This window comes from Oryx dammah, unplaced genomic scaffold, assembly GCF_014754425.2.
Source record: "Oryx dammah isolate SB20612 unplaced genomic scaffold, SCBI_Odam_1.1 HiC_scaffold_10, whole genome shotgun sequence".
NCBI classification, from domain to species: Eukaryota; Metazoa; Chordata; class Mammalia; order Artiodactyla; family Bovidae; genus Oryx; species Oryx dammah.
Genome location: NW_024070194.1, coordinates 20854412 through 20867095, shown reverse-complemented (window position 1 = coordinate 20867095; position 12684 = coordinate 20854412).

Below are 12684 nucleotides of genomic sequence, written 5' to 3'. Positions count from 1 at the left end.
GGACTGCAAGGAGATCCAACCAGTCCATTCTGAAGGAGATCAACCCTGGGATTTCTTTGGAAGGAATGATGCTAAAGCTGAAACTCCAGTACTTTGGCCACCTCATGAGAAGAGTTGACTCACTGGAAAAAACTCTGATGCTGGGAGGGATTGGGGGCAGGAGGAGAAGGGGACGACCGAGGATGAGATGGCTGGATGTCATCACGGACTCGATGGACGTGAGTCTGAGTGAACTCCGGGAGATGGTGATGGACAGGGAGGCCTGGCGTGCTGCGATTCATGGGGTCGCAGAGTCGGACACGACTGAGCGACTGAACTGTACTGATTCCTAAGTATTTTATTCTTTTCATTGCAATGGTGAATGGAATTGTTTCCTTAATTTCTCTTTCTGTTTTCTCATTGTTAGTGTATAGGAATGTAAGGGATTTCTCTGTGTTAATTTTATATCCTGAAACTTTACTATATTCATTGATTAGCTCTAGTAATTTTTTGGTGGTGTCTTGTGTTTTCTATGTAGAGGATCATGTCATCTGCAAACAGTGAGAGTTTTACTTCTTCTTTTCCAATTTGGATTCCTTTTATTTCTTTTTCTTTTCTGATTGCTGTGGCTAAAATTTCCAAAACTATGTGGAATAGTAGTGGTGAGAGTGGGCACCCTTGTCTTGTTCCTGACTTTAGGGGAAAGGCTTTCGATTTTTCAGCACTGAGGATAATGTTTGCTGTGGTTTTATCATATATGGCTTTTATTATGTTGAGGTATGTTCCTTCTATGCCTGCTTTCTGGAGGGTTTTTATCATAAATGGATGTTGAATTTTGTCAAAGGCTTTCTCTGTATCTATTGAGATAATCATATGGTTTTTACCTTTCAGTTCGTTAATGTGATGTATCACATTGATTTATTTGTTAATATTGAAGAATCCTTGCATCTGTGGGATAAAGCCCACTTAGTCATGATGTATGATCTTTTCAATATGTTGTTGGATTCTGTTTGCTAGAATATTGTTAAGGATTTTTTCATCTATGTTCATCAGTGATATTGGCCCACAGTTTTCTTTTTTTGTGGCATCTTTGTTTGGTTTTGGAAGTAGGGTGATGACGGTGGCCTCATAGAATGAGTTTGGCAGTTTACCTTCCTCTGCAATTTTCTGGAAGAGCTTGAGTAGGATAGGTGTTAGCTCTTCTCTAAATTTTTGGTAGAATTCACCTATGAAGCCATCTGGTCCCGGGCTTTTGTTTGTTGGAAGATTTTTTTATTACAGTTTCGATTTCTGGGCTTGTGATGAGTCTGTTAAGATTTTCTATTTCTTCCTGGTTCAGTTTTGGAAGGTTATACTTTTCAAGAATTTGTCCGTTTCTTCGAAGTTGTCCATTTCATTGGCATATAGTTCCTGACAGTAGTCTCTTATGATCCTTTGTATGTCTGTGTTGCCTGTTGTGATTTCTCCACTTTCATTTCTAATTTTGTTGATTTGATTCTTCTCCCTTTGTTTCTTGATGAGTCTGGCTAATGGTTTGTCTATCTCCTCAAAAAACCAGCTTTTAGTTTTGTTTATTTTTGCTATAGTCTCCTTTGTTTGTTTTTCATTTATTTCTGCCATAATTTTTTAAGATTCTTTCCTTCTAATGACCCTGGGGTTCTTCATTTCTTTTTTTTTTCTAGTTGCTTTAGCTGTAAAGTTAGGTTATTTATTTGATTTTTTCTCTCATTTCTTGAGGTAAGTTTGTATTGCTATGAACTTTCCCCTTAGCACTGCTTTTACTGAATCCCATAGGTTTTGGGTTGTCTTGTTTTCATTTTCATTTTATTCTATGCATATTTTGATTTCTTTTTTGATTTCTTCTGTGATATGTTGATTATTCAGAAGTGTGTTGTTTAGCCTCCATATGTTTTTATTTTTAATAGTTTCCCCCCCACCTATAGTTAACATCTAATCTTACTGCACTGTGATCAGAAAAGATGCTCAAAATGATTTCAATTTTTTGAATTTACCAAGGCTAGATTTATGGCCCAGGATGTGATCTATCTTGGAGAATGTTCCGTGTGCACTTGAGAAAAAGGTGAAATTCATTGTTTTGGGGTGAAATGTCCTATAGATATCAATTACATCTAACTGGTCCCTTGTTTCATATAAGGTTTGTGTTTCCTTGCTAATTTTCTGTTTAGTTGATCTATCCATAGGTGTGAGTGGGGTATTAAAGTCTCCCACTATTATTGTGTTACTGTTAATTTCCCTTTTCATACTTGTTAGCATTTGTCTTACATATTGTGTTTTTCCTATGTTGGGTGCATATATATTTATAATTGTTATATCTTCTTCTTGGATTGATCTTTTGATCATTATGTAGTGTCCTTCTTTGTCTCTTTTCATGGCCTTTATTTCAAAGTCTATTTTATCTGATATGAGTATTGCTCTTCCTGCTTTCTTTTGGTCTCCATTTGCGTGAAATATCCTTTTCCAGCCCTTCACTTTCAATCTGTATGTGTCCCTTGTTTTGAGATGGGTCTCTTGTAGGCAGCATATATGGGAGTCTTGTTTTTGTATACCTTCAGCCAGTCTTTGTCTTTTGGTTGGAGCATTCAACCTATTTACACTCAAGGTAATTATCCATAAGTATGATCCCATTGCCATTTACTTTGTTGTTTTGGGTTCAGGTTTATAAACCTTTTCTGTGTTTCATGTCTAGAAAAGATCCTTTAGCATTTGTTGAAGAGCTGGTTTGGTGGTGCTGAATTCTCTGAGCTTTTGCTTGTCTGTAAAGCTTTTGATTTCTCCTTCATATTTGAATGAGATCCTTGATGGGTATAGTAATCTGGGTTGTAGGTTTTTCTCTTTCATCACTTTAAGTATGTCCTGTCATTCCCTCCTGGCCTGAAGAGTTTCTATTGAAAGATCAGCTGTTCTCCTTAAGGGAACCCCCTTGTGTGTTATTTCTTGCTTTTCCCTTGCTGCTTTTAATATTTGTTCTTTGTGTTTGATCTTTGTTAATTTGATTAATATGTGTTTAATTTGATTAATGCATGTGTGGGGAGTGCTCACAGTGTATGGACCACAGTGGGTTTGCCCCAGCTCATGGTGCCTGTGCTTTCCCAGTCTACCCTGCTCAGGTTCCAGGTTGCTCTGAAGGGGAACTGTCCAAGGTGGATCCTGAGTTGTGTGCACTTCCCAGGTCTAAGCCGCACAAGTTCAGGTTCTCAGGTATTCTACAAAGGCACAGACTCAGTTGGGCCTGCATTTTGTGCCCTTCCCAGGTCTGAGGAGCTCAGGCGACCGGGTGCTTGGCAAGCTCACTGTCCCAGGTGATCTGTGCGTCTTAATCACCTCCCTGATCCCAGCCGCTCAGTTTCCTGGGTGCCCGCAAAAGTGCCATCTCAGGTGTGCTGTGTGTCTCCTCTGGGGAGCTGAACTCAGGCTGCGACCCTCCTGGCAGATGTCCACCGTCCAGGATCCCAGGAAGACTTGGTTAGCAATGGGGAGCCTGCTCACAGTTTGGTGGAGGATGTCATCTCTGGGGCTGAGATTGCCTCTCGCCTTCCAGCTCTGGCTGTCGCTTGCCTGCCTCTCTGCCTCCAGCGTGGGGATGGGCCTGTCTGCAGCAAACTAACTCCCCTTTGGTATTTGCTCAGTCCTTTGTTCTGTGAGCTGGCCAGTCTCTGCCTTAGGTTAGAGCTTTTCACGGGAAAGTTCTCTCTCTCTCTCTTTTTCCTCTCTCCCTGGCTATCCCACAGTTTGGGTTACTATCTCACATTAGCTCCTTCAGATTGTCCTCAGAGCATTTAGACCCGGTCCTTACCCTAAGCGTGCAACCCACGCCTCCCCAGCTCACTGGTGGCAGACGTGAGCGTCTGGGCTATTTCTCTGCTGGGAGTTGTGGTTAAAGCACATATTCTCTGTGTTTTTTCCCCCCCTCCTGATTATGTTGCCCTTTGGGATTCCCAAACTCCCCATAGACCCGCTGGTGAGAGAGTTCCTGGTGTTTGGAAACCTCCTCCTTCACGACTCCCTCCCTGCGACAGGTCTCTATCCCTAACTCTTTTGTCTCTCTTTTTATCTTTTATATTTTGTCCTACCTCCTTTCAAAGAGAATGGACTGCCTTTCTGGGTGCCTGGTGTCCTCCATCAGTGTTCAGAAGTTGTTTTGTGGAAGTTGCTCCGCATCCAAATGATCTTTTGATGAATTTGCAGGGGAGAAAGTGTCCTATTCCTCTGCCATCTTAGGACCACCCCTCTATTGAGCCCATGTTTGCATGAAATGTTCCCTTGGTATCTCTAGTCTTCTTGAAGAGATCTCTAGTCTTTCCCATTCTATTGTTTTCCTCTAGTGCTTTGCACTGATCACTGAGGAAAGCTTTCTTATCTCTCCTTGCTATTCTTTGGAACTCTGCATTCAAATGAGTAAATCTTTCCTTTTCTTCTTTGTTTTTTTGTTTCTCTTCTTTTCACAGCTATTTGTAAGGCCTCCTCAGACAGCCATTTTGCTTTTTTGCATTTCTTTTTATTGGGGATGGTCTTGATCCCTGTCTCCTGTACAATGTCATGAACCTCTGATCATAGTTCATCAGCTACTCTGTCTATCAGATCTAGTCCCTTAAATCTATTTCCCACTTCTACTGTATAATCATAAGGGATTTGGTTTACGTCATATCTGAATGGTCTAGTGGTTTTCCCTACTTTCTTCAATTTAAGTCTGAATTTGGCAATAAGGAGTTCATGATATGAGCCACAGTCAGCTCCCAGTCTTGTTTTTGCTGACTGTGTAGAGCTTCTCCATCTTTGGCTGCAAGAATATAATCAATCTGATTTCAGTGTTGACTATCTGGTGATGTCCATGTGTAGAGTCTTCTCTGGTGTTGTTGTGAGAGAGTGTTTGCTATGACCAGTGCATTCTCTTGGCAAAACTCTATGAGCTTTTGCCCTGCTTCATTCTGTATTCCAAGGCCAAATTTGCCTGTTACTCCAGGTGTTTCTTGACTTCCTACTTTTGCCTTCCAGTCCCCTATAATGAAAAGGACATCTTTTTTGGGTATTAGTTCTAAAAGGTCTTGTAGGTCTTCGTTAGTCAGCTTCAAATCCTGCCATTCAAACCCACAGTAAGTCTTGACAACATATTTGTAGACTCACGTCTTTCTCCTCCATTCTGACGTCTACTCTAGGGTCACACAACCACATTGGAAACATAACAGACATCAAAGTCACAGGAGAGCTTAGAGGTCATCATTTTAACAACTTTGCTTAAAAGTCTAGGGAGACTGACCAAGAGAGAGAAGAACTCATCTCTGGCCACATGTGACTTGAACGCTACTTATTTTATACTTTCTATTTGCATTTGTTCAGTTCAGTTCAGTCACTCAGTCGTGTCCGACATTTTGTGACCCCATGAACTGCAGCACGCCAGGCCTCCCTGTCCATCACAAACTCCCGGAGTTTACCCAACTCATATCCATCGAGGTGGTGATGCCATCCAGCCATCTCATCCTCTGTCATTCCCTTCTCCTCCTGCCCCCAATCCCTCCCAGCATCAAGGTTTTTTTCCAATGAGTCAACTCTTCTCGTGAGGTGGCCAAAGTGCTGGAGTTTCAGCTTCAACATCAGTCCTTCCAATGAACACCCAAGACTGATATCCTTTAGAATGGACTGGTTGGATCTCCTTGCAGTCCAAGGGACTCTCAAGAGTCTTCTCCAACACCACAGCTCAAGAGCATCAATTCTCCAGCGCTCAGCTTTCTTCACAGTCCAACCCTCACATCCATACATGACCACTGGAAAGACCATACCCTTGACTAGGCGGACCTTTGTTGGCAAAGTAGTGTCTCTGCTTTTGAATATGCTATCTAGGTTGGTCATAACTTTCCTTCCAAGGAGTAAGCGTCTTTTAATTTCATGGCTGCAATCACCATCTGCAGTGATTTTGGAGCCCTCCAAAATAAAGTCTGACACTGTTTCCACTGTTTCTCCATCTATTTCCCATTGCATATATTAGATTTCTGAAATATCTACTTGGGCAATAGTGTGAGTCAGTCATGTCTGGCTGTTGGTGACCTAATGGACTATAGCCCACCAGGCTCCTCTGTCCATGGGATTTCCCAAGCAAGAATCCTGGAGTGGTTTGCCATTCCCTCCTCCAGGAGATCTTTACATCCCAGGAGTCGAACCCAGGTCTCCTGCACTGCAGGCGTATTCTTTGCCATCTGAGACCCCAGGGAAGCCATTTTACAACAAAGATTAAACAGCATTAACAATAACTTTGCTTAAACTATAGATACCTGAACCCTTTCCTTGATACTTAGGGTTAGGTGTTTCCAGATAGGCTGGCACCAGAGTGTCTGGCCAGAAATGGAAACAACTGGACCAGATGGCCCAAAGATATTTTCTACCTTGAGTTCTAAGAGCTGTGACACTGCCCCCCCCCATGCCATCCTCTAGAACCCCAACTCTGCCTAGATTTGACCCTCACAACCCTACATCTTATCCTGTTTCGTTTCAACATGAACCAGGCAGGGGGTGTTACTGCCCTCATTTCTTGGTGTGATGCTCAGAAGGGGAGGAGAGGAGACTTGCTCAAGTTTGAACAGATGTGAAGGGGCAGATCTGGAGAGGCTTCCAGTTCTGCATCCTTTCCCATCGAGATTGGCTATTCCAGCTCACAGGCTCTGGAAGCAAAAGTGAGTCACAGTCATTGACCCCAGTTCAGCACCCAGGAGAGGGGAGCAAATGGCTGGCCCAGGGCTTGGCACTACATGTCCACTTTCACCAGTGGTGCCCATGATAGCCCACTAAAGAAGCTTTGAAAACCCCCCTTTTTCACTTGAGGAAACTCAGGTCAGGGAAGGGAGGTGAATGGCCCAAGGACCCAGCTTTGAGTCCAAAGGGAAGGACCTTTCACCCAGATGACACTGAGGCCGTGGTAGGGCAGGAGTATCCTTGGACTTGAATATCTTGTTTATTCCTTGACATGTACTGTCTGAGTTTGTTGTTGTGACTAGTGCATTGGGCTCCTGGCAATCCAGAACACCCGGTCCAGGAAGCCCAGATGGGTGCCCACTTGGCATCAGGCTGGAAGCACCAGTAGAGAATTCCAGGTGATCCAGGGTCAGTTTCCTCCAGTCCCCAACCTGGATCTCAGTAGGAACCTGATGAACACGGCCAGGACAAAGTAGGGGCAGGGCTGGAGGCTTCAGAAACTTGCTTTCCTCACCCTAACTGTGGTCCCACCATCAGAGCACAGAGCAGAGAGAAGGTGGCAGCCCAGGTGCCCAAGCCTGGGGCTGGGACATGGAGGCCCACATCCAGCAGAGCCTTGAACCCATCAGCAGACCACCCTCCACACTGTTTGTGCCAAGTTCTGCAAACATCTGAGGTCCCTCTTCCCCTGGTTGTGAACACAGAGCTGAGGCCTGTGCCAAAATCTTGTTAACAGAATTTTTCTCGCCTGAGGACCACAGGCCAGGAGATCAAGAGCGATGTAGTGAATGCAGACCCAGTGTTGGCCTCAGGCTTCAGCTGCCCCATTGTAAAATGGGTAAACAACCTGGTACCTGGATCCCCATGGCAAAATGGAGATTAAAAGGGTATGGAGGGATTGGTGGGCAGATCAGCTCTGGGGTCAGACAGATAGGATTGAATCCTCTCTTTTCTTGTTGCTGGCTATGTGGGCTGGACAAGGGGCTTCATCTCCGAGTCTTGGGTCCCTTCTGTGTGAAATGAGACTAAGTATGGGACTCTCCTCCTAAATGTGCTATGAGAATGTGGTGGGATAATGTGGGTAGGCCCCTGATACACAGTTATGATAGTAATGATGATTATAAATATTCCTGGTGTCTGATCACTTCACTCCCCTCCACTTCAGGTCTCCTATCTGTACATGACCCCACTGCACAGGATTACGGAGAGGGTAAAGTGAGTATATCAAGCATTCAGTATGCTTTATGCTTAACCAGAGGCATCTACGTTTCTTATTTTGTGTGCTATAAAGACCACATGAACTAGATGGGCTCAGGCTTCCAGTACATCTGTGTCTACAAATTCTGGCTCCCTTGGTGGCTGGTGTATAGCCTTTGGGAGGTAAGGTTCCTCACTAAGCTTCAGCTTCCCATCCAGGACCATGTTAGAGACTCTTAAGAACTATGGCCTCTAGTACACCTCATGGATTGTAGGGACTGGATGGGGCTTTCTGGAGAGAAGCCCTCCTAGGCAGCACTTTGGTTTGGAGGGCAGGTTTGGGGAGAGTGGAACCACAGCATAATACAGAACCAGGTCATCTCTACTGGCCCATCCAGCCGGTGATGGACACATGGACAGAATATGTTCATGGAGGTTAGGACTCTGGGACCTGTGTGGTACTGTGAGATGGAGGAGGGACTCTGATCTAGGTTCCAGTCTTGGCTTAATTAATAACCTACTTTGTGACTCTGACTAAGATGTTCATTTTTTCCCAGGGTCTCCATTTCCTCTAACAAGAAAATGAACAGAGGTTTCCTGCTACACAGCTGAACCCTCAGGGCTTTGAGAGATGGTCAGGAACATCTGGGGGCTACTGGCTACATTCCCACCAGCTGGAGCAATGTGTTTAGGGGAGAAACCTCAGGAAGCCAGGCCCATGCTCTCAGCCACTACACGTACCTGTGGTCACCAGAACAGGGAGGGAGAGAGAAAGGAGGCATGGGTTCTAATGCAGCAGAATTGCCCAGTGTCTGGGGAGAGGCAGATATGCATGGAAAGTACTTGAAAACAGAGCACCAGGCTCTCCCTCAAGGAAGTTACCTGTGGGCAAGGCCTCCAATCTGTGTGTTATAAAAACAGCAACAACAACATGTCAGGGAACATGTGTTCATCAGCCATGATCACAAGGGATTGTTATGACACAGGGGACATGTCAGGGAACAAAACAGACAAGTCTCTTCCTTGTGGGGTGCCTACTCCAGTTGAAAAGTGAGGAGAGCACGTTTCTAAGAACTGTGTGTCTGAGTTTATACATGTTAAATGTGTACCCTTTGATCAGTTCAGTGAAATAGGTACACCCATTGTGCCCAGTTTATAGGTGAGTAAGATGAGTCTCTAGTGGCTCAGATGGTAAAGAGTCCACCTGCAAAGCAGGAGACCTGGGTTCTATCCCAGGGTTAGGAAGATCCCCTGGAGGAGGCCATGGCAACACACCCGAGTATTCTTGAGTGGAGAATCCCCATTAACAGAGGAGCCTGGTGGGCTACAGTTCATTGAGTCACAAACAGTCAGATACAACTGAGCAACTATGTGCAAGCTGAGTCTCTGAGAGGCAAAGTCACAAGCCTATAATAAGTAACGGAGTCTAATGGGGCTCCCACTCCATTGGAAGAGCAAGGAATGCACATCTTCAGGGACTGTGTGTCCAGGTTTATGCATGTTAACTTGTGTACTCTTCAGACTGGTTCAATGAGAGAGGTACGTCCATTGTGCCCATTTAACAGGTGAGTAAGCTGAGTCTCTGAGAGGGAAAGTTCACAAGGCTAGTAAGTGGCAGAGCTAAGATTTGAACCCGGTCCCATCTGCCTATTTTTCTGGGCTGCTAAATGCTGCCTTACGTAACCATTGACTACCATGTATTATTAGTAATGATGATGATCGCTATTATTCATGGAGCAACTTCCCCAGCCAGGGCTTGGCTGGGCTCTCTCCTGATGTTTCCTCACTTAGTGCCTGCCCCGAGCAGCTCTTCTAAGGTAGAGGATATTCTAATTCTTATTTCACAGTCGAAAGAAAAGAAACAGAGCTTAGAGAGGTTAGGGAATTTGCCTGCTGTCACAATGCCCACAAGGAAAAAGTCTAGAATGCACACCCAAGGATGACTCTAAGAGCAAGCTTATCATGCTGTTATAAACAAAATGCATGGATGTTTAAATGTGTACATTTTAATTAATCAGGATTAAAAAATGTTTTGATAGGCTGTAATAAATATTTATTGAATATCTGCTCTGTGTCAGGCCCTGGTTATGTGATCTTAGCCTTTATGGCTTCAGTGTATGTGTGTGTGTGTGTGTGTGTGTTAGTCATTCAGTCGTGTCTGACTCTTTGTGACCCCATAGACTGTAGCCCACCAGACTCCTATGTCCATGGAATTCTCCAGGCAAGAGTACTGGAATAGGTTGCCATTTCCTCATCCAGAGGATCTTAACCTACCCAGGGATCGAACCCTGGCCTCCTGCATTGCAGGCAGATTCTTTACTGTCTGAGCTACTAGGGAAGCCCATGGATTCAGAGAGAGGGCAATTATCACTGTGTCCGAGGAGCTGGTGGGATTCCTGCAAAGCAAGAGCACAAGGTGCTCCATCTGGTGGGAGTGTAGCAGGTAGCCCCAGAAGTTCCTGATTACCTCTCAAAACCCCAAGGGGTCAGCTGTCTAGCAGGGAACCTCTGTTCATTTTGTAGTTAGAGGAAACAGACTCTTGGAGAAAAAGAACGTCTTTCTCAGAGTCACAAAGCAGGTTATTCACAGAGCCAAGACTGGAACCTGGTTAGGGGGTCTTCTCCTTCCCCCAGCACCAGGCAGGTTGTAGAGTCCCACCTTCCATGAACGTGTGGTGTTGATGTGCTCATCACTGGCTGGAGGGTCCCTTAGATATGATCTGATCCAACATTAGCAAATCTGTAGCTGTTACATTTTCCCCTCCTGAACTTCTATCAGCCATCACTAATCAATCCTTCCCTCCAAGCCCAGGATCAGCCAGCAAGAACTTCTTACCAGAAAGCTCTACACAGTCCGTATAATGAATCAGAGTTGTACTTGAGACCATAGTACTCATTCATGGCTAAATTGGCCCCAGAAAGGAAAGTAAGGCTTAGTGAGGAATCACACCTTCCAAAGGCTATACACCTGCACCCAAGGGAGCCAGAATTTGTGAACACTGGTATACTGGAGATCTGAATCTATTTTATCTCATTTAGTCTTTACTCCACTTAAAAATAAGAAATGCAATAGCCAGTGATTAAGCATTAAGCATATTGGATGCTTATCTTCTCACTTAGTCCTCTCCATAACCCTCTGGGGTAGGACCACGTACAGATGGGAGACCTGAGGTGGAGGGGAGTGAAGTGACCAGACAATAGAAACTACTGTGATCATCATCATTGTTGGTGTTACTGCACATCAGGGACCTCCCTCACACTCAGCCCTTCATACACCTTATCCTGCTGCATCCTAACTGCACATCTGGAGGAGAATCCCATCTTTAGTCCCATTTCACACACAGGGGACCTGAGGCTCTGGGACCAGGCTGCACAGTCTATAATAAGAGAAGAGAGAGGATTCGAACACAGCTGGCTCAGCACTGGAGCCGGGATATGAGCACCACCCCCTGGGGGCCCTTTTAATTTCCATTTGCCACTAGGATCCAAACACAGGTTGATTACCTATTTTACCAGCTGAAGCCTGGGGCCAACACGAGGTCTGAGCTCAGTACATCACACTCAGTCCCTTGGGCTGTTTTTCTGAGTTGGGAGAACTTTCTTCACAAGATTTCCTGTCTGTGTGACCCTGAGCAAGTTGTCCTGCCCTTCTGAGCCTCATGTTCCGCAGCTAGGAATTAGGGCAGTAACACCCCCTGCGTGGTTGCTCATGAGGTGAAACAAGATGAAGCAGGATAAGCCCTTAGGGTTGTGACGGTCATGTCTAGGCAGCAGTGCTGGGGTTCTATAGGATGGCATGGGGGTTACAGCTCATAGAACTCAAGGCAGAAAGTACTCGTGAGCCATCTAGTCCAGTCACTTCCATTTTTAGCCAGACATTCCAAGTCCCTGACCCTAAGTACCTAGGGAGGGGCTCATGCTTATCTAGTTTAAGGAAACTTATTAGGTGATTTTTGTTAGCCTTTTCATCTTTAAAGGCTATTGCTCAAAGTGGAAAATGTCAACAGACTTAAAAGACATGAAATGAAAGAGGAAAATAAATGGGGCTCAAGTCATGTGTAGCCTTGGATGAATCCTACTTCTCTGAGCCACAAACTCCCAAGACTTTCCAGCCAGGAGGTTAAACTGATGAACTCTTCTGAGGCTTTGATGTCTGTTATGTTTCCAATGTGGTCTCTCAAGTAGCGACTACTTAAGTGACCATCAAGTAGTCATCAGAATGAAGGAGACAGATGTGAGACTACAAATGTGTTAAGTCAGGACTTACTTTGAGTTTGAATGGCAGGACTGAATCCGCACTGGCTTCAACAAAAATAAAAAATAGGGAGGGTAAAATGTATTTAAACCAGAAAGTCTAGAGCATAGAGGATTTTAGGCGCAGCTGGTTCAAGGCACTGAAAGCATGCATTGTCTCATTTCCTTTGTATGGCTCCACTTTCTAGTGAGCTTTGCTGGATAATTGTATCTCAGGACAGAAATCTGTGGAAACCCAATGTCCCTTTTATTGGTAGGGAGCTCTTTTAACCAGAACACTGGTAACATGGTCTCCATGATTCTGTAAAAAGTACCCCTCGTGTAGGGAGGAAAATGTAGATGTTTCCTTCATATGGGTTTAGTGTGTGCTGTCTTGTTCTTACACATGTGCATACATGCATGTTGAATGTGCATGTCTTAATACGTATGAATGTTCTTGTTCAAGAGTCCCACACACACTGTTGGGTGTATGAGCCAGAGGATCTCAGAAAGATGGGGGCATGATTTCTCTCCACTTTGGTAGATTTAGTCTAGTGCACACAAGACTGGGAG